The sequence below is a fragment of the Rousettus aegyptiacus genome, unplaced genomic scaffold (genome assembly GCF_014176215.1).
Source record: "Rousettus aegyptiacus isolate mRouAeg1 unplaced genomic scaffold, mRouAeg1.p scaffold_m13_p_11, whole genome shotgun sequence".
In the NCBI taxonomy this organism is placed as follows: Eukaryota; Metazoa; Chordata; class Mammalia; order Chiroptera; family Pteropodidae; genus Rousettus; species Rousettus aegyptiacus.
The window spans coordinates 78852410-78871750 of record NW_023416286.1 but is presented as its reverse complement, the minus strand read 5'-3'; positions in this window follow the sequence as shown (position 1 = coordinate 78871750).

Here is a 19341-nt window from a genome sequence, read left to right as displayed (position 1 = left end):
TCAGTATAACTTTTATAAACTTTTTTTCTTTTGCAGTTACCTTTGGATTTACATAAAATGTCTTAATTTATAACAGCTTTATCAGCTTAATTTTAAGCTGATAAGAACTAGAATTTAATCATATTTAAAACTCTAGTCTAATTTCTTCCCTTCACACACTGTACATTATTGTTGTCACTATTTTTGTTTATATTGTGTATTTAAACTTATTAGTTATAATTATTTCAATACTTGTGCCTTTTAACTTTTATACTAGAGTAAAAAGTGATTTATCTATCCCCATTATAGTAATACAGCATTCTATATTTGTCTGTTTATTTACCTTTACCAAAAGGTTTCTTACTTATGCTGTCATGTCATTTGATGTCCTTTTATTTCAATTGGAAACACTCCCTTTATATTTCTGGTAAGATGAGTCTCTCTGGGCCTCAGTAAGCATATTTATGAGAGTTACTTTGGATTCTCTGTTCACATAAATCTCATAACTACTTTGCTTGGGTTAATTTCTAGAGATTTAATCTTTTTGCTTTGTTTGGAACATCTTTGCCTGATTTTTCATTTTCCTTGACTCTGTGTTGGTGTCTCTGTATTTGACAAAGCAGCCCCCTCACTCAGTCTTCATGGACTGACCTCATGCAGGAAAGGACCCCCAATAATTAGCCCAGTGAGATATTCTGGTGGCCTCTATCAATTCTTTGCCTCCCCAGAAAGAAGCAAGCAGCAGTGGTTTTTATCTGCTTGCTCGGTACTGAGTCGAGTAGGAGAGCGGAACACAGTTAAGGCAATTACCAGCCCAAGCCACCACCTCCGTTCTCTCCTGAGCAAGTAGACTGTGACAAACCCATCAGAGCTCTGAGAATGGCAAGACAGATGCTAGTTTTTTGGACAGCCCTTGCAAAGTTGTGACATGGGATATACAGATCAATGCTTTTCCTACTCGGTGGGAAGCTGAGAACTGGGATTTTTTATTTGCTTGCTTTGAGCAGGAAGTGGGATCAATGGTGTTTACTACCTTTATTCTCTGAGTGGCTAGACTTTGCTGGACCCTCAAGCGGTCAAAGTCTGGTGAGACAGAAGCTGGTCCTCTGGAGAACTCCATCAGAGAGCTGAGGCACTAGATGTAAACCAACCTTTCCCCTCTGTGAGTGAAGCTGGGATCGATAGGTCTCTACCTGATCAGATGGCACTGCACTGGGGGCCAGGGCTCTGGTAGGGAGAGGATGCCCCATATCTCCCTATCAGCCTTGGTGAGTGTGGTTTTGCATTATCCCAGCATCCAGAAGTATTTCAATTAGTTTCTTATCTCTCACAAAATGAATTTGTCTGTGAATTGTGTGTGTGTGTGTGTGTGTGTGTGTGTGTGTGTGTGTTAGGAGAAGGGCGGTGTAGGGCCTCTTACTCCATCTTCTTTTTACACCACTTTATATTTCTTTTTGTATACTAGAAATGTAAATAGAGAACTTACTACCATACAGTTAGATATTGGTAGAAATGGTGCTAAGATAATCATTTTCTAATGTCCAACTTAATCTCTGACAACAAAAAAATTGTAAGCCTGTACACTATTGACCATCCATCAGATACATCACCATAAAATGCTCCTTCAAGGTTCTATTTGGCCTGAAAGAAGGGAAGTTTTTCTGCATATAATTTTAGAGGTTTTTATACATTTTTATTGGCCATGTAGCAAAGTCAAGTATAATTTAAAAACTGCATTAAAAATAATGAAGTATTTTTAGTTGGCAATGTAGTTCCTGTCATATTATTTTCAAATCCGATGTAGGAGTAAACAGAAAATGAAAGCAGAACTGAGTCATGCAACTAAAGCCAACTCATTTATTACTTGGAGACGGTAGTCACAGTGTTGAATAGTCTTTTTACCCATAGCTCTTTATTGAAAATAATAACAATTAAATTTATAAATATTATTTAGAAGAGCTCTCTATTGAAATTATATAAAATCTGACTTATTGTTCTAACTGTGTCTGTGTATCCAAGTACAAGCGTGGAGAAAGGCATTGTTCTGCAAATAGACTGTGAGAAATATTTTGATGTTGGTTGTTGTATACTAAATTTATAACATGATGAAATGTTTCCCAGTAATTTTAATATAAATACACTAATATTTAGGTGGTTTTAAATGATAATACATTTAAACATTATAATCCATTAGTGAAGATCTTCTCAAGTAGAACATAATGGTTCAAGTTGTATTACTAATCTCTGAAATAAACTGTGGTAACTATTGTTAATTGTTTCTAATTTTTCTAGCTCAGCTCAAACATCACTTAATTAGAGAATATCTGGATCTGTTTCCTATCTCTAAAAAAGATTAGGTCCCGTTTCCTGATTATAAACTTTCATAGCATCACGTACATGTCCTTCAGATTGTGTACAACTGACTCGAACAACGTGGCGGTTAGGGGTGTTGATCCCCCGCGCCACCCACATAGTTGATAATTCACATGTAACCTGTTATTTCCCCAGAGCTTAACTATAGTCATTCTTCAGTAACTTTGGGGGATCAATTCCAGGACCCCTCTCAATACCAAAACCTGCAGGTGCTGAAGTCTCTTACATAAAATGGTATAGAATAATACAAATAGTAGGCCCTCCACATTTGCAGATTATCAGTCATGGATCAGTGTGAAACCTGGGGATACAGAAGACCTATTATATATTTATTGAAAGAAATGGGCCATAAGTGGTCCTGCAGTTCACACCCAAGTTTTTCAATGGTCAACTGTATTTATCATTATTCTGATTAAATTATTTGTTTAAAGTCATTTGCCTTTACACATGATGCAGTTAATAGCCACAAAAGTCATCGTTACTACATTATTGCAGGGTGTGTTTTCGGGCACATATCTATGGAAAATAAATATTATGAAGAATATTTTTTGATTTTTTATGCTTTTTTCAGATAACAGCAAATTTATATTCCCTATATTTATAACTAACAACTTTTTTCAAATGTTTTAATATTTTTTACATATCTAATATTTAAAGGAACAACAAAGCTATAAGCAGGATTTCGCTCGCTCTCTATTTGTATATTTCTATCCTATATTTTTATTGCATACTTTTATTCATCGAATTTTTTTTAACTACAGTTTGTCATTAAAAGTTAATATTTGTTCTCACCTTTAGAAACTCGTCCCAATTAGCCTTAAAACTGAGGGGGAAAGTTTAACTCAAGTTTAGTATTATATTCATGATATTTTAGGTTATTTTTCCTTTGACTTATGTTAATACTTTTGTAACTTTCTATTTTTGACACTGACTCATACAAACTCTAACTCTTAAGTTTGAAAGCTTTTTAAATTAGAGTTTTGTGAAATTTAATTAATTATTATTATTTTTTTTTAGTTAAAACATTTCAGAACTTATACAATGCTTAGCTAAATGTTTTTTTCTCCTTGCTTTACCGTTGACAGTGTTACTAACTTAGAGAAGTACTAATTCTAATTTAAGAGGTTTTAGAAGGTTTTCAATGTAGAAGTTAAAGGGCAGTCCAAACTTATATGAAACTTTAGAGTTACTTCTGTTATTTTCCACAATTAAAAATATTTACTACAAATTTATCAATATTAGAAATAGCATTGAGTATCAATTTGCATTTCAATTAAGAAATAAACACAAATATTTGTATGTAAATCCTTCATTCATGGAATAAAAATGTTTATGCATTTTAGGTATTTATTACAGTATAAGTAAAATTAGCTTAAAGTAAAGTAAAAATAGGCAGTTCTTCAGCTAGGAATAAATGCATGAATCCTCTCCTCATTATCATTGACACCAGTTAGAACATTTTTTTATTTATTATTTCTCACATACATAAATGTTACACAAGCTATCTGAAGTTGGATTTATTTTTAGAATAGAGGAAATAAGAAATCGTTTAAATCTATCTGAGAGTTGGGGGAAATATTCACTGAAGTGATACTTATTTTAAAGACTATCTCGTGTTGTAAAATGATGTCATTACACATGCATAAGTTTGAGTACTGTACTTTTAATTATTAAGCATAAGTATTCATAAGTGAGAAAAGACATTTGCAAGCTAAGTATCTCACAGGGCTTGTGAACGTAATCCGTTTATTCATTAGATACCATGTCTCTAAATTTAAGGAAATCAGCATCAGCCTAAGCCTCACTTACCCAGTTACTACTTTTCTTGTGTCATTGAGCTTTGGCATTTAGTTTTTCACCAATGTTTGGGTGTTTATTCTTTTTCTAACTAGTCCGAAAGCTCCAAAAGGTCAGAAATTTATTTAGTCTGTTTATTTTATTGCTCAAGGCCTACTACCAGTGGCTGGCACATGTTTGACATATTGGAAATACTTATCTTGTTTAATCTTTGAAAACTCCTAGTAGATAGGCACTATTATCTTTATTTAACTGAAGAGGTAACTGAGCCAGCAAAAGGTTAAATGATTTATAAAGGTCACATAGTTAGCAATGGAGCCACCAGAAGACTTCGAGATGAATTTCATGGGGCTAACATTGAGAGATACTTGCACAATGAAAGTTTTGTTTATATAAGAAGAAAGCCCGATCTGAGTAGGAGGTAGAGGAGTGATAAAAGAGGAAAGAGCTCAAAAATACTGATATTTAAAAAGTAGTTTTAGAGTCTTTATGAGAAAGCAAATAATATAACGTTTAGAAAAGGATATAGGTTGACTTTCTTACAGTAGGTGGCCTGACACGGCTTGTGAAAACAACTAAAACTCATGATTTAAACAAATATTTTAAAAGTGATCTTAACTGCAGCCACCAATTGGCAAGGAAAGAAGGAAAATGTAAGTAGATGTTGGAACAGGGGAAGCCAAACGGCACTGAAGCTTGTTTTAGGCTTTTAGGCTCTTGACAGACCTGTTAAATTTCATTTCAGTGTCCAGGGTCCACAGTTGGGGATGGGGGGTGGGGGTGGTAGGAGACACAGCTAAGGTCCTCCCCTAGTGTAGTGCTGAAAAGAGAAGTCTGTCATAAAGTTAACATCTCTAATGAAAAATTAGCAGTTTAAAATTGAACTAGAAGAAAAGACATGCTCTCCCAAGGGGAGCACAAGAAAAAAAAAAAAATCCTGTTTCAAACCTTGGTGCTTAGTAGAGGGCATAATAGGATTCTCTGATATTTTGGGATCAAGTTGACTCTCACATGGGTTTTTCACCTCAAATTCATGTTACCTAGGTGTCACCAAAAGGAAAAAAAGAAACAAAAAACTTAAACTCAGTGATAATCTGACTTTAGGAGACTCAGGTGCCTGAGAAAGGCAGGTGTGACCATTTTTGAGAAGCATCACACCATCTCAGTTTTCACACCCTAGCTCCAAGGCAATTCCATATAATCGAGATACACATATCATTTTAAAGAAAGTGAAGCTCCCGTGAAATCACTAAACATTCAAGGTATGAAGACACCATGAATGAGACAACAGGACAAAAACAAAAACAAAAACAGTAGAATAAGATACATAAAGAGTAAAGATTTTGGAATTATCAAACAAAAAATAATTTGCCATCCTTTAAAAAATTAAAGGTAAGGATCGATAAAATGGGTAAATGGTTATCGTACTTGTAAAAGAACCCAAGCAAAATTACCAGACACACATACACATACACACATACAACCTGAAAAAATAAAAGATTTAAATACAACCTAAAGTATCCTGACATAATAAACTGTCCATGATTCAATAAAAAAAAAAATCCCCCATTGTACCAAGGAAAAAAGCAGCTTGAATGAGAGAAGACAATCAACTGGTAGCACTACCAAGATGAATCAAAAATTGGAATTATCTGAGAGAGTTCCAAACAGTGATCCTAAAAATGCTTCAGTAGGAAATTATAAATTCTCTTGAAATAAATAAAAAATAGATTATTTCATCAAAGAAAGAGAAGTTATGAAGAACCAAATGAAATTATAGAAAAGAAAAATATAACAATTTTTTAAAAAATATTTTGCTGAATAGGCCCACAACTGGAGTGAAGGTGATAGAGAATAGAAGCAATGAATTTAAGGAAGTATCAGTAAAATTAATCCAATATGAAAAACAGAAAATATAAAAAAAAAAATGAAAAGGTACTCTAGATGTGCGAAACAACAAAATATCTAATATTTGTATCATCAATCCCAGAAACAAAAGCAAAAGAAAGTGTGACAAAAGAACATTTGAAAAAATAATGGCTGGAAATTTGCTAAATTTAGCAAAGTACATAATACTACAGATTAGAAAATGAGAAAATGACTTCAACAGACATTTTGCCAAGGAGTTTAAACATATGGCAACGTAAAATGATGTTCAGCATCTTTAGGCAATAGGAATATGTAAATGAAACCCACAATGAGGTGTTACTACAAACCTATCAAATGGCCGAAATTAAAAAAAAATAATAATAACACCACATTCTATGGAGGCCATGAGTAACTGGATCACTCAGACATCACTGATGGAAATGTAAAATGGTATAGCCACTCTGGAAAACAATTTTAAAGTTTCTTAAAACATATGAAATCACCATGTGACCTAGCAATTTCACTCTTTGGCATTCATCCCAGACAAATGAAAATTCATGTTAACACATAAACCTGAACTCGAATGCTCATAGTAGCTTTATTTATATTATTCTCAATGGAAACCACAGAGATGACTTATAATAGGTGAATAGCTAAACAGTTCTGGTACATCCACAGCAATGGAGAGGAACAGATGATTGATACATGAGCAGCTTGGATGAAACTCCAGGGAATTTTCTTTCCTTCATGCAAAGAAGCCAGTTAAAAAAAAGTAACATGCTATGTATATAACGGTTTTGAAATGACAAGAATACAGAAGTGGAGAATGGATGAATAGATTTGTGGCTTTTAAGAGGGAAGCATGGGTAATAGGGTTGGGAGACAGGCAAGTTGGTTATAAGAGAGCAACACGAGGGGTCCTTGTGAACGTGTCCTTGTTTGACTCTGGCGGTGGATACTGAACATACACATCTGATAAAATTGCATCAATTTAAATATGCACATGCACACAAATGAGGGCAAATAAAACTGGTAATACCTGAAATAAGTCAGTGGATTTAAAAATGTCAACATCCTTGTGATATTGCACTAGAGTTCTGTAAGATGTTATCACTGGGGAAACTGGGTACAATTTACGTGGGATCTTTCTCTGTTATTTTTTAGAATTGCATGCAAATCTATAATTTTTATATATGTCAATTTTAGCTCAATAAAAATGTTAAAATAGTGTTAGATCAATATAGATCTCTATAAAATATGGTTTTATTCAATAAACCAGTGAATACAGCAAATATCTACAAAAGTCAACTGATTCTTACATTTTGAATAATGGATATTTAATGGTTGTAAATTTTATGCTCATAATGTTTTCACATTTGTTGTGATGTGCTGATATATTTCTTTTTAAATCTTGCTATTTTATTCCTTTATCCTCTTTGTTTTTCTTTTGTTGATTTATTTTTCTTCTATGACCAAAACGTGAGGCAGACTCCTATACATGAGCAATTAATATACTAATACATATTTTATTCCGATATCAGATAAAAATTTAAATTGGAAAATAAATAGTTATATTGGTATTTATTTGTCACTTCAATTTTGAGTTTCCCTTGAAATCTAAGGTAAAATAAGAAGTGATTTCATGTTATTCTATAGAAGAATTAAAATAAATACAGACAATTTTCTGGAGCAGACAGTGTTTTCTGTCATCAGCAGATTTTCTCAGCCATTTATTTTGAAAACACTGATATAAAGCATTGTGAGCACTGTAACAGACAAAATATTGGACTACACATTCAAAAATACTTTTTAAATGAAAATTTCTTTCTGGCTTTTAACTAAAAATAGATGAGGGTATATCATTAAGTAATTTAGTAAAGTTATTGTTGTAGGTTCAGAGATAATAAAATGGTCCAAATACTATGTTTTTGGATAAGCTCCTGTATAACTAAAGCTTAAGACTTCTAGAAAGTAATATCAATTGTGTGAACTAGCAGATATATCAAGTAAGTTTGGTCAAAGACTAGATTTGTGTTATAGCTGAATTCATGGAGAACTTTCGTTAAGTCCAGTATTTTATGCTGCAATTAAAGACAAGTGCATATACTATGGATATTAGATGAGCGAATGGCAGCGTCGACATTCTTATTATGACAATTGAAAAACCGACATTCTTCAACAGAAAAATGAACTTTGGTGGTAGGATAGCACTCATAATTTCGTGAAGGGTCTTAAATCTTTATTTTTGTATAAGATTCATAGATAAGAAATACAATAATTTTATTTAGAATGGTAATAAAAATAAGTATGTGGACAGAAGATTTATATGAGTGTAAACCAAACATTCCTATAAAGTAGAATGTGTACTTCTTTTTCTCTGTACATTGCTTACTGTTTGCACAGTACATGTGAATGTGGCCTTGTTTAACTCTTATAACCGACTTGCTTGTCTCTGGCAGTGGATACTGAACATACACATTTGATAAAATTGCATTGTACAAAACTCCTCATTAAAATATGAGAACAGAAGGTAATGTTCATGTTGGGGAAAGCATTTAGCTATTTGTGATCCAGTCTGGTTGTGACTCAAGGAATACCGAAGTCCTAGGTCTATTTTTCTGTTATCATAGTGGCTTTTTCCCTTCTCAAAAGACTGATGATTAGTGAGTCCCAGTTTATGATTGAGAATATGACTCTGAAGGTTAGTGCAGTATATTTTTGGTTTCCTTCTCCAAAGTTTCTGTCCACTCGTCTTGCCCTAGGAAGTAGGAAAACAGGCATGCTAATCCTGTGGCCTTGGATTGGGTTCTATCAATATAGAGTCAAAGTAGAAAACCAGAGAGTGGGAAAAATAGAGTCAGGATATTTATTCTGACTGATCTCTCACTGCACGTTGTTGGGTTGACTGCATGTGTTCAAGCTTCTTGTCAAGTGATGCTCTCTCTACAAGTGTCTGTCTGTCTGTCTGTCTGTCTCCACCCCCACTTTGGTCTGTTTTAAAGATCACACTCTCCTCTTATCCCTCCAAGACCACATGTAGTAATGATGGCTTCCTATTAGCACATGTTTATCAGGTTCTCATTTTTACTACCAGTCTGACTTTATGTGAATACCATGTCTAACAAATAGGCTGGCACAGTGTATGTGACATATAGAGACATTTTATAATGGAAAAATAAAACCTTCCTCAAAATTAACATCATTATCGAAAATATTATGTTAAAACAAAGTGACAACGATTTGCCATATTACATGCTTTAAAATATAAAGGAAAATAAACCATCCAGTGTTTCTGAAGCCATGATAAACAGACCGTGGTAGTTAGAATACATTACACACACACACACACACACACACACACACACACGCCGTGTGTGTGTGTGTGTGTGTGTGTGTGTGTGTGTGTGTGTGTAGGTTCAAGTAATTCTAGCAATGTGAGTCTACACTGAAGTGAATCTGCTTTAGCAATTATCTTAAATGGGACAAATCCGATTATGGGAAATATTTGTATATAATCCTATATTCCATTTTTATTCCTAATATCCTGTAAAACTGAAACTATCTAAATACCAAAAAATAATAGATGGTTTTGTTAGTCACGTTTATCCATATGATAACATGCTGGATAAATGTGTAGAAGAATCTAGATCCAGCACTCAGTAGTCATGTTTCTTTGGGAAAATTATTTGACATTCCTGAAATCTAAAGATAAAACATTATACTTACGTTGTGGAGTGTTTATAAGTATTAAATAAGTTATTGCATGTTAAGGACTTCACACAAAGGCTAGCAAGTGAGAATGAATAGTAAGTATTGGATTTCATTACTGTTTTTCTCTTTCCATTAAAGCCAGGCTTTAGAACACTGGTTTGTAACCAGGGATACATATGAGAATCCCTTGTTAAATTTTTTGTGATTATATTTTCGTGGAACTCAACTTAGGGGTCTTAGATTCAGTGGGTGTTATGTGGAGGTCAAGGCATAGTTGTGTTGTCTAGTCTCCACAGAAAGTACTAATACTTATTCCTTTATTAGATTTATTTTCTTAGATGAGGAAATGCTTAGATTATATTGTAAAATAAATACCAGCAAATTATAACATTTATTGTTCAATTGCGCTTTAGTCTGTGCAGACTTCATGATGAACATTGAAGATTGAAAACTCATGCCAATGACAAAAAAATGAATTATTAGGTATTAAATTCCCACAATCAGAAAAGAAAAATCATTACTTTGGGCTTTAGTGGATTTGACAATATTTTGTTATAAGAGAAACCCCAAACAGGTAGAAAAGGAGTCTCTTAGTAATTTAAACAAAGTAGAAGAAACAAATAACACTAGCAAATTGCTGGAGAGTTATTATGTAATAACTTGTATAGATACACATAATCTCTAATAGTGAGTTACCAAAGGGAATTTGGAAGTTCATTATGACAGAAATTCCTAGAGCTTGAAAAAAAAAAGATAATCTCAGTTTTGCAATAATATTATTTTAAAAGTATATTAGTTCTGAAGTCTCCACTGTTATTGAATTTAACTCTGGGGTGTTTTGAATATTTTCTTCAATCTAGCATGTTAGTAGCTATTTTATAAAGAGACAAAAGACCCCAGTGTACAAATTTAACAATTAGAAAAACAAACTGAAGCTATTCAATTCAATCCACCTAAACAAATACCTTTTGCCAACAGTATTAGAACAAGAGAAGAAAAGTGAAACTTTCTGCTGGCCAATATAGGCAGTTTCCCTTTTCTCAACAATTTTTTGTACTGATTTTTCTCCTTAAGGTTTAAATTATTTCATAGTTTTGCACTTGTCGATTAGCTTATTAAGTAATATTCATTTAGTGCCCAATATGTGCAGAGAGTAAACAGGATAAAAAGAACAGAAATGATCCTTTCTTCTAGTCAGTAACAGTCTTCCAAAGAAAACAATAATACAGAAATATGTGGTTTTTTTAAAAATACAAACGTAACAATAATATTTGTAAGTTATGCCCCCCTAAATATATAGATTCTTATAGGTTCTTTGTTTGCTGTGAGGAACAGTATATATAGAGAAAGAACAAAAGGTGCTGAGGGACTCAAATGGGAAATCTTGTCCCTAAAGCCAGGGTCCAGGAAGGATACAGCTGCTTATGGGGGCAATACCAGTCCACAGGGGTTAACCCAGTGCCTGGTGCCCAAGGAGGATACTTGAGAGGAAGTATCTATTGGAGATTTTATGAGGTTCCTTTTTACTTGTTTTAATTTAGTTTAATTTTGTTTTAATTTGTTATTTAAATCTTTTCAGTCAAACTATAAAACTTTAGTAAAATGTATATGGTTCCTAAATTACTTGTGAAGAATAATTAATTGTTTTTGTGTTGAGTAGAGCTTCCATTTATTACAGACTCAAAAATATTGAAGAGAAATACAAGAGAGTCAAATCTAAAATGAGCACACTAGATCCCTACTTTATTCCCAACTTGATTCCACATAGCCTAAGACAGCTCTCCCTCTCAAGCAAAAAGTTGCCATGCTCCCTTGCTAGGCAGAGGCCAGGGCAGAGATCTTTGCCCCAAGGAGAAGAGACTCCCCCCACCCCGCCCCCCTACTCACAGCTGCAGTAACGCAGTCTCAATATTCAATTATATATAAAATTAAGAGAGTGATTTATAGAAAGAAAAAAATCATTTAACCCTAGGGAAACCTTTATTTTCACCCATAGGATTAGGATAAAGGCAAAAACTGTGGCAGAACAATTAGAAATATATTAAATATTGCTCTGTTTTTAATAATCTGGCTTATTTAATTTGAACTAGAATTACATTGTTTTATATAGTTCTTAGAATCTTAATTAAATGAAGTGGATTTTTTCTGAATATTTTCTGAATAATAATAAAACAATAAAGAATATAGATATGACTTCAAAACCATTGATAAACTATTTGCTTATTTGTTTACATTCTTTCATGTGTTAGAAGAAAACGATGATGCATTTTATTATATAAAATTTTAGGTAGGAAAGAAAACAGGTATGTGGACAGATACTATTTTTATTACTTCAACCTTAAGATTATATCTTTAGAATAAAATGTATAACATGGAAAATAATTAACTATGCTTTTAAGAAAAATAATTGTCACGAAGCTCTACCTGAAAAATGTTTTATTGACTTTTCTTCATGCTATAGGCATAAGTCTCAGAAAAGCTCAGTGAGATACTGATAATTAGCCATGATTTTGTAGTCCTTCATTCTTCATCTCTTTTGGATTTATGCCTAAGTTTGGAGTTTCAACTTGGAACTTAGTGTTACACTTTTACTATAGATATCTCAACAATGCAGGAAAATGTTGAGTAGACTCTACTTATGCTTAAACCCTAGACATATAAAAAGGACAGGTGTGCTTGTACTGGAATAGGTTAGGCCATAGAATGCATATATATCTGACTTAAACAGCAGAGCCTTTCTCTTGCAGAACACAAGGCTTAGTTCATTGGGCCGACTGATTATGAGAAAAGTATGAATCTCAAAGAAATCAAAGTATGCATTTTATAGATAGAATATGGGAGCTAACAGCAATCATAGCTCAGCATCTCCTTCACCATTAGACAATTGATGTGACCCAAACGATGATGTTCATATTGGCAGTAATGTAATGGAAGAGAAGAATATTGAGGATACGGAGTTCAGGAGAAAATAGTGTCAAGGGTGACGACTAAGTTTTATATTTGAATAGATGGTGGTATGCATTGTAAACAATGTTAAAGGAACAGGAACTGTGGTGGAAAAGTTGAGAGTTTACTTTCTAACATGTTTAGTGTAAAATCCAAGGGAACGTATCAAGTTAAGAGGTAGATGTACGAGTCTGGATGTCAGAGGATCATTTTTTTTTTCTTTTTTTCTTTTTTCTTTTTTTTTATTTTTAGAGATGTAAATATTTGATTTTTTTTTTTGTAGAATTGAGAAAATTCCATCATTTCATGAACAGAAAAAGATGAATTTAAGCATGTGAATGAAACAATAAAAAGAGTAGGCTGCATCATAAAAAAGAGAAGAAAATGTATAGTGTACTTAGGTATTATCCAAAAGATTGAGTTCTGGTAAAAAGGAGCAGCTTAAAAATTTCATTAACTTAGGAATTTAGATATTATGCATTATTTTAGTAGGAATGGATGCTTTTAGTGTCATAGGATCAAAAGACAGATTATTGTAGGTTAAAGAAAGTTGAGTATGAGAAAATGGGGATACATCCTTAACCTATTTAGATATATGGCTATGAAAGAGATAAGAGGAGGAAAGATATATACAGTGGATGAGGCAGGATCAAGGTAAAGTTTTTTTTTTTTTTTTTGGTAGTCATCAATTGTATATATTTTTTCTTTTTTATGGTCATACTTGAATAAATTCATTTATGGGAAAAATCCAATTTTTAAAGTTTTGTGAAAATGCAAGAGAGGGAAGAATCGAGAGTGTGAGAATCTAAGGCTGGAGTGAATGAAATTCGTGGCATAGGCAGAGGGATTAGGGTTAAACTGGAGCTTGAGCACATTTCCTATTCTGACAGAAAGGAAAGAGATTAGAATGAGTTCAGTGGTACTTTCCACTACAGCCAATCCTACCCTGGTTCCTGAACCAACTATGAGTGACAGAGGAAGGCTATAAACCAAAAATAGCTTCAACATTTTATCTTCTAATGTAAGAGTCTTAAAGAATGTTACCTCTTTCTTCTTCTCCTTCCTTCTCCCCTACTTTCTCTTCTTCATCCTCCTTGCACAGTGATTTCAAACACAGTGCATGAAATGACTGATATTGAAATTTTCTTTTAATGACATGTCCATCTTTCTATCTGTACCTCCAAGCTAAGCACTGTATCATGGATCACTATATCCAGTGTCACCCAAGGGTCACCGTTTCCAATTCAGTACCAACGGGAATCCCCAGTCTGGGGTGTGGTGAAGAAGGAAACTATTCAGTGCAAAACGTTCAATTGATAGAGCGCAACTGTGAGAACAGCACATCTGTGGAACAACTCAATAGTGCTACCGCCTAAGTTATGAATCAGCATGGCTGTGAGTCGGCCCTACAACAAGGTGGCCCAGGGCCAAGGCCCTTCTGCAGCTAGACAGCTCTGTTCTGCTCTGCTCCAACAAGATGTCTTTAATGTTCCAGCTCCAACCAGGGAAACACAGCCTTCAGTCTTTGGTGGAAAGGGGAAGTGAGTTTCTGGAACTAGAGGGGAGCTGACTTATATAGACAGAAGTCCCCACCCCTGATCCCTGATTAGTCTGCCCTTATACAAATGAAGACTCCATATCCTCACAGCTTGATTGATCCAAAGGACATTGTCCTGATTGGTCAGAATGGAGCCACTTTGACTAGTTGGTGAAGATACTGATGGTGATATAGCTGTGCAGCTCCCATTGGACAGTCCTTTTGGTTGAAATAGGATTCTAGGAAGTCCTTCATAAAGTCTGGCTCAGGTGGCAGAAACACAGTATAGGAAAGAAGTTTAGTGCAAGAGGCAGGCAGCTTAGTTCAGGCTTCTCCCTGAAGTGGACTGTGGTTTGCGTGAGGGACCCCTGCATAGAAATGATGGCTAGGCTCTTTAAAAAAAAAAAAAAAATTAGCCCCATTAGACACTAGGAACCCTTTTTAGTAGGTAACTTCTTTCCCGGGGTCCACCACAGTATCTTAATTGAGATTTTTAGCTCTCTTTTCCTCTTTATGCCAGTATCGTGAACTTCAGTACTTTTCAATCATCGTAGAAACTCCAGAGACATCTTCCTAAAATGCAAATCTCACTACTTTCCTAATAGCTCCAAAATGATTAATCGAATGAAGATTAAGAATGTACTAAATAACATACAGTAGTTAGTATGGTATTTCAGAAATGACCTTGAATAGTAGAACCAGACTGTGAGGGTTTCGATTGTAAATAATTATGTAAATCCGTGTAACACTGGAGAGTCAGTTTATCTTTATGCCTGTTTTCTCATCCATAAAAATGGAAAATAATAGCACTTACCTGAGCCTTAACACTTCCCTCAGCTTGACCAAACTTTAGACAGGTTTCTTCCAGATTTTAGGTCCTTTTATTAGCATTTACTTTAGAAACCTTAGAATTGTAAATTATTTCTCTCTAAGAGTATATCTTTTCAGCCTCTTGCCAGTTTTACAACCTGGAAATACCTTTCACAAGGACATGGGTGGGAAACATCCCTTTGAAATGTGGTGCTACTCCTCACCACCCAGTCACTATGTGACAAAACATCAATAAATCCCAATTAGCAAACACGGATAACCTAATTATACTAACCCCCCTCCTCATTGGCATCTTGCGGTACTTTTCTACTAGCTCGCCCCAATGCTTAAAAACTCTCCTGCCTTTTGTTTCAGCAGAGCTAAGCTAATTTCAATCTCTCTCTCCTATTACAAGAGTCCTAAAGTCCTTTTTGTTTAACTTGTCCTATGCAAATCTTATTTGATATATTTTGGAGGATTATTATGAAAATTAGGTGTGTCAATATATGCACAATGTTTAAAACAGTGTCTGACATGTGGTACTGTGTAAGATTTATCTATTTTTGTGATCATTCAAAAATGTAATGCTGACCTTAATTGTCAGCTAACTTCTCCATTATTCTTTCTCTAAACAAATCTGATACTGTTAAGCTAAGTTTCTGTTGTTCCCTAAATAAAACTAGCTTATTTACACCTTTTTGTTTTTACACATTTTTTTTTTCGGTTTGTTTAACAGTTGTCTGGCATTCTTTTATTCTTACTGCAAGACTTAAATCTGTTAGCAGCAGCCATAGTAAACCTTACTTGTCTTCTGATGGCAGAGTTAGTTATATGCTACCTTTTTGCTCAGTCAAGTTTCCTTCCCTCACTAGGCTATATAATTCTCTTGTAGGCAGGTAAAGTATTGTATTAGCAGAGTGTTTGACACATTAAAGGATTTGTTGTATTAATGAGTGCCAGTGACTTGCAAATTGCTACATTATTAAATATGAGTAATGGTTTGTTTCAACAAACATTGATATGTTCAACCAGTGTGCAGTGTTTTCTTTGTTGCTTTCAATCACATAAGCCTCTGCTTTTTTTTTTTCTCATTTCATTATTTAGTTGAATTGCTCTTTTGAATTGCAGATTCCAATTTAAAACTTTAGAAATAACAGCTCTAGCAATATTACTGCATTAGGCTGTAACAATTCTGATGCTGCGTGGCCATTTGAAGGACACCATTTTTCTCTTATGGCTAACGTGTTTGAAAATATTAGAAAAAAGAATTCACAAAAGTGTGTTGCCTCAGGCAATTCCTTTCTGTATCAATTCCTGTGGACATTGAATGGTATTCGTTTTGCTCCCATTAGTTTTACTGTGAGATATTTGGCAGAAAGAAAGGGATGTAGATAAAGAGTAGAGCTAAGAAACCATTTGTAAAAGCACCTGCTAAGAGAGGTATTCTTAAATCCCTTGACAACATTTACTTATAAATTTGCTAGGATTTATTAGGTTTTAAGTGGAAAAAGTGACAAGAATAAAAGTTAAAAGTGTCTACGATGTAGGAGGTTCACGTTGATCAGGGAGTAGGTTGCTAGTTTGGAAATGAGCAGTTATGCTGCAAAGATCTCCAGAATAGGAGTTACAGAGTCAAATTCTGATGCCGGCTCTCCATACTAGCCATGGGAACCAGATAGATCATGTTTCAGGGTTTCCATTTATAGTGCTTGTAAAATGAATAATAAAACAATACTTTTAAGGTCATCCAAGGAGGAAACAGAGCATCATGTGTTTGAAAGCATTTGAAATAATAGTTGACATATAATAGATATATACTCTCTCTCCAGCATTTAGAGGGGAAAGTAAGTCTGTACTTGCCTCTCTGTATTTCCTCATGTCAATTCCCCTCTCAACTATTTGCAATATAGTTCTTCCTTTTAAATTAATTTTTAAAGGACACAATAATCATATAATTAGAAACACCAATGACATTTCCATGGTTTTCATATTACATTACTTTTTTATTAGTAATGTCACCTTTGTTATATATGAAGTTTTCATATGGAATTGGCACTCTGTTTTCTGCTCAATAACCTAGCCTTGTGCAAATACCAAATTTTTATTTATATTTGAAAATAAATTTTGATCTATTATGTGTCAAATCCTCATAATGTACTATTCTTCATCAGAAATATCTTGTTGACTCTTGACCATTCATATTTCTGAATAAATTTTTATATTAGATTGCCAAATTTTCACTGAAATAAAAACGTTTTGGATTTCGATAAAAGTGTATATTATACACAAAATGTGTATAATTTGTGTAATTCCTATTTTATATAATTTGTGATGATTTATATCTCTTTACTATTAAGTATCCTTAGCCAATATTTTACACATTCTTTATTTCATTAGATTACTAAATGCCTTTCAGTTAACTTTTACAAGTTAATTCACCTAAGTCTAAACAGCTGCCTTCTATTTATTCTTTAATATTTCATATTTTTGCTGCTTCTGTAAATGGTGTATTTCTTAAAATCGTATTTAATGTTTCTTATGGGGATGTATAGATACGAACATGATTTTCATAGATTGATTCAATGATCCAACAGCCTTCTCAAACAAACTCTGTTGTATATACTCATGATTTGTTTGTAAATTATCTTGAAGGTAGGAAATGTTGCCTAGGGTCAAGTTATTTGAATTGGGACAACTTTTGTTTCTTTCCAACCAAATTTCCAACTAAAATTCTCTCCTAATTTTAGAGGAGAATGATATATACCTGTATAAGTATAAAACACAATATAACTTATTAATTCATTTGAGTGCACTGCACTCATTAAAGCAAAAAATATACTCTTGCAGATTTTTTTCTTTTTGTAAATTGTTGTCACAGATAACTAAAACAAAAAGAATAATGGTAGCTAGGGGCATGCATGGACTTAAATGATTGCAAAGTTTCTGAGGTTTAGGAAGAAATGTATACAATTAAACCAATTTAACTGTGAAAATGATGTACCTTGTATATTGTAATTGTTAATGAAAGCACTAAAATAATACAAAGAAATATACCTAAAACAAAAAAAATCAGATAAAGTGGAATTCTAAAACAAAATATTCAAATAATGCGAAAGAAGGAACAGGCAAACAATGGGACAAAATAAAGTAGAAGGAGGAATAGAAAACAACAACAAAAAATGGTAGTCAAATTTAATCATCACTAAATTTGTTAAATGAAAATAGACTTTCTTGTCCTTAAAAGGCAGAGTGGTTATTAAACAAGACTCAACTATATGCTATTTACCTGACACAACCCTTAAAAAATGGACATGGAGGTATAATTAAATGAATGAAAAAAGACAATGCCACTCAAGCAGTAATTTAAATGACTATATCAAACAAATGTTAGATATATTTATGTCGCATACGTTTGGTATAACCATCAATATTGACCATATGCTGCACACAAAAAAAAATAATCTCAAGAAATTTAAAAGTGTATAATTGACATACACACCTAAAGAAGAATTCATGAGTCAAAAAAGAAATACAAATGAAAATTTCTGATTGTTGATTTTATGTGGCATATTAACTGTGCCAAGTGTTGTCCATATATTCGACAAAACATTTTTTTTTTTTTCTGAGCATTTCTGTGAAAGTGTTTTTGGATGATATTGACATTTAACTTAGTATTAGTAGACTGAGGAAAGCGGATTGCCCTCTCTCAGGTGGATGGGCCTCATTCAATCAGTTGAAGGCATGAATAAAACCAAAGGCTGACTATTCTCCAAGTAAGAGATTCCTCCTGCCCAATAGCCTTTGAAGTATGATATTGCCTTTTTCCTGCCTTCAGATTCCAACTGAAATATCGACTCTTCCTGGACTTGAGCCTGCTGGCCTTGAGACTGGTGTTACACCATCAGCCTTCCCAGTTCGAACTTTGGAATTCGACTAGAACTACACTATCTGCTCTCCTGGGTTTTTAGCTTGGCACCTCACTGTGTAGATTTTGGGAATTTTCAGCTTTCATAATCATGTGAGCCAATTCTTTATAATAATTGTATATGTATACAGTATTATATAATTACATATTGCTATATGTCATTATACATTAGTAATGTATAATTATATATTAATAATTAGACATATGCACACACACACACACACACACACACACACACACCCATACACGCTACACACATATGCACATAAACATCCTATTCTGTTTCTCTCAAGGACCCTACCTAATACAAAACTAGAATATATTTCAAACTTAATGAAAATCAAAACATGATGTATCTAAATATGTGAGCAACAGGTCAGGTAGGACATAGTGA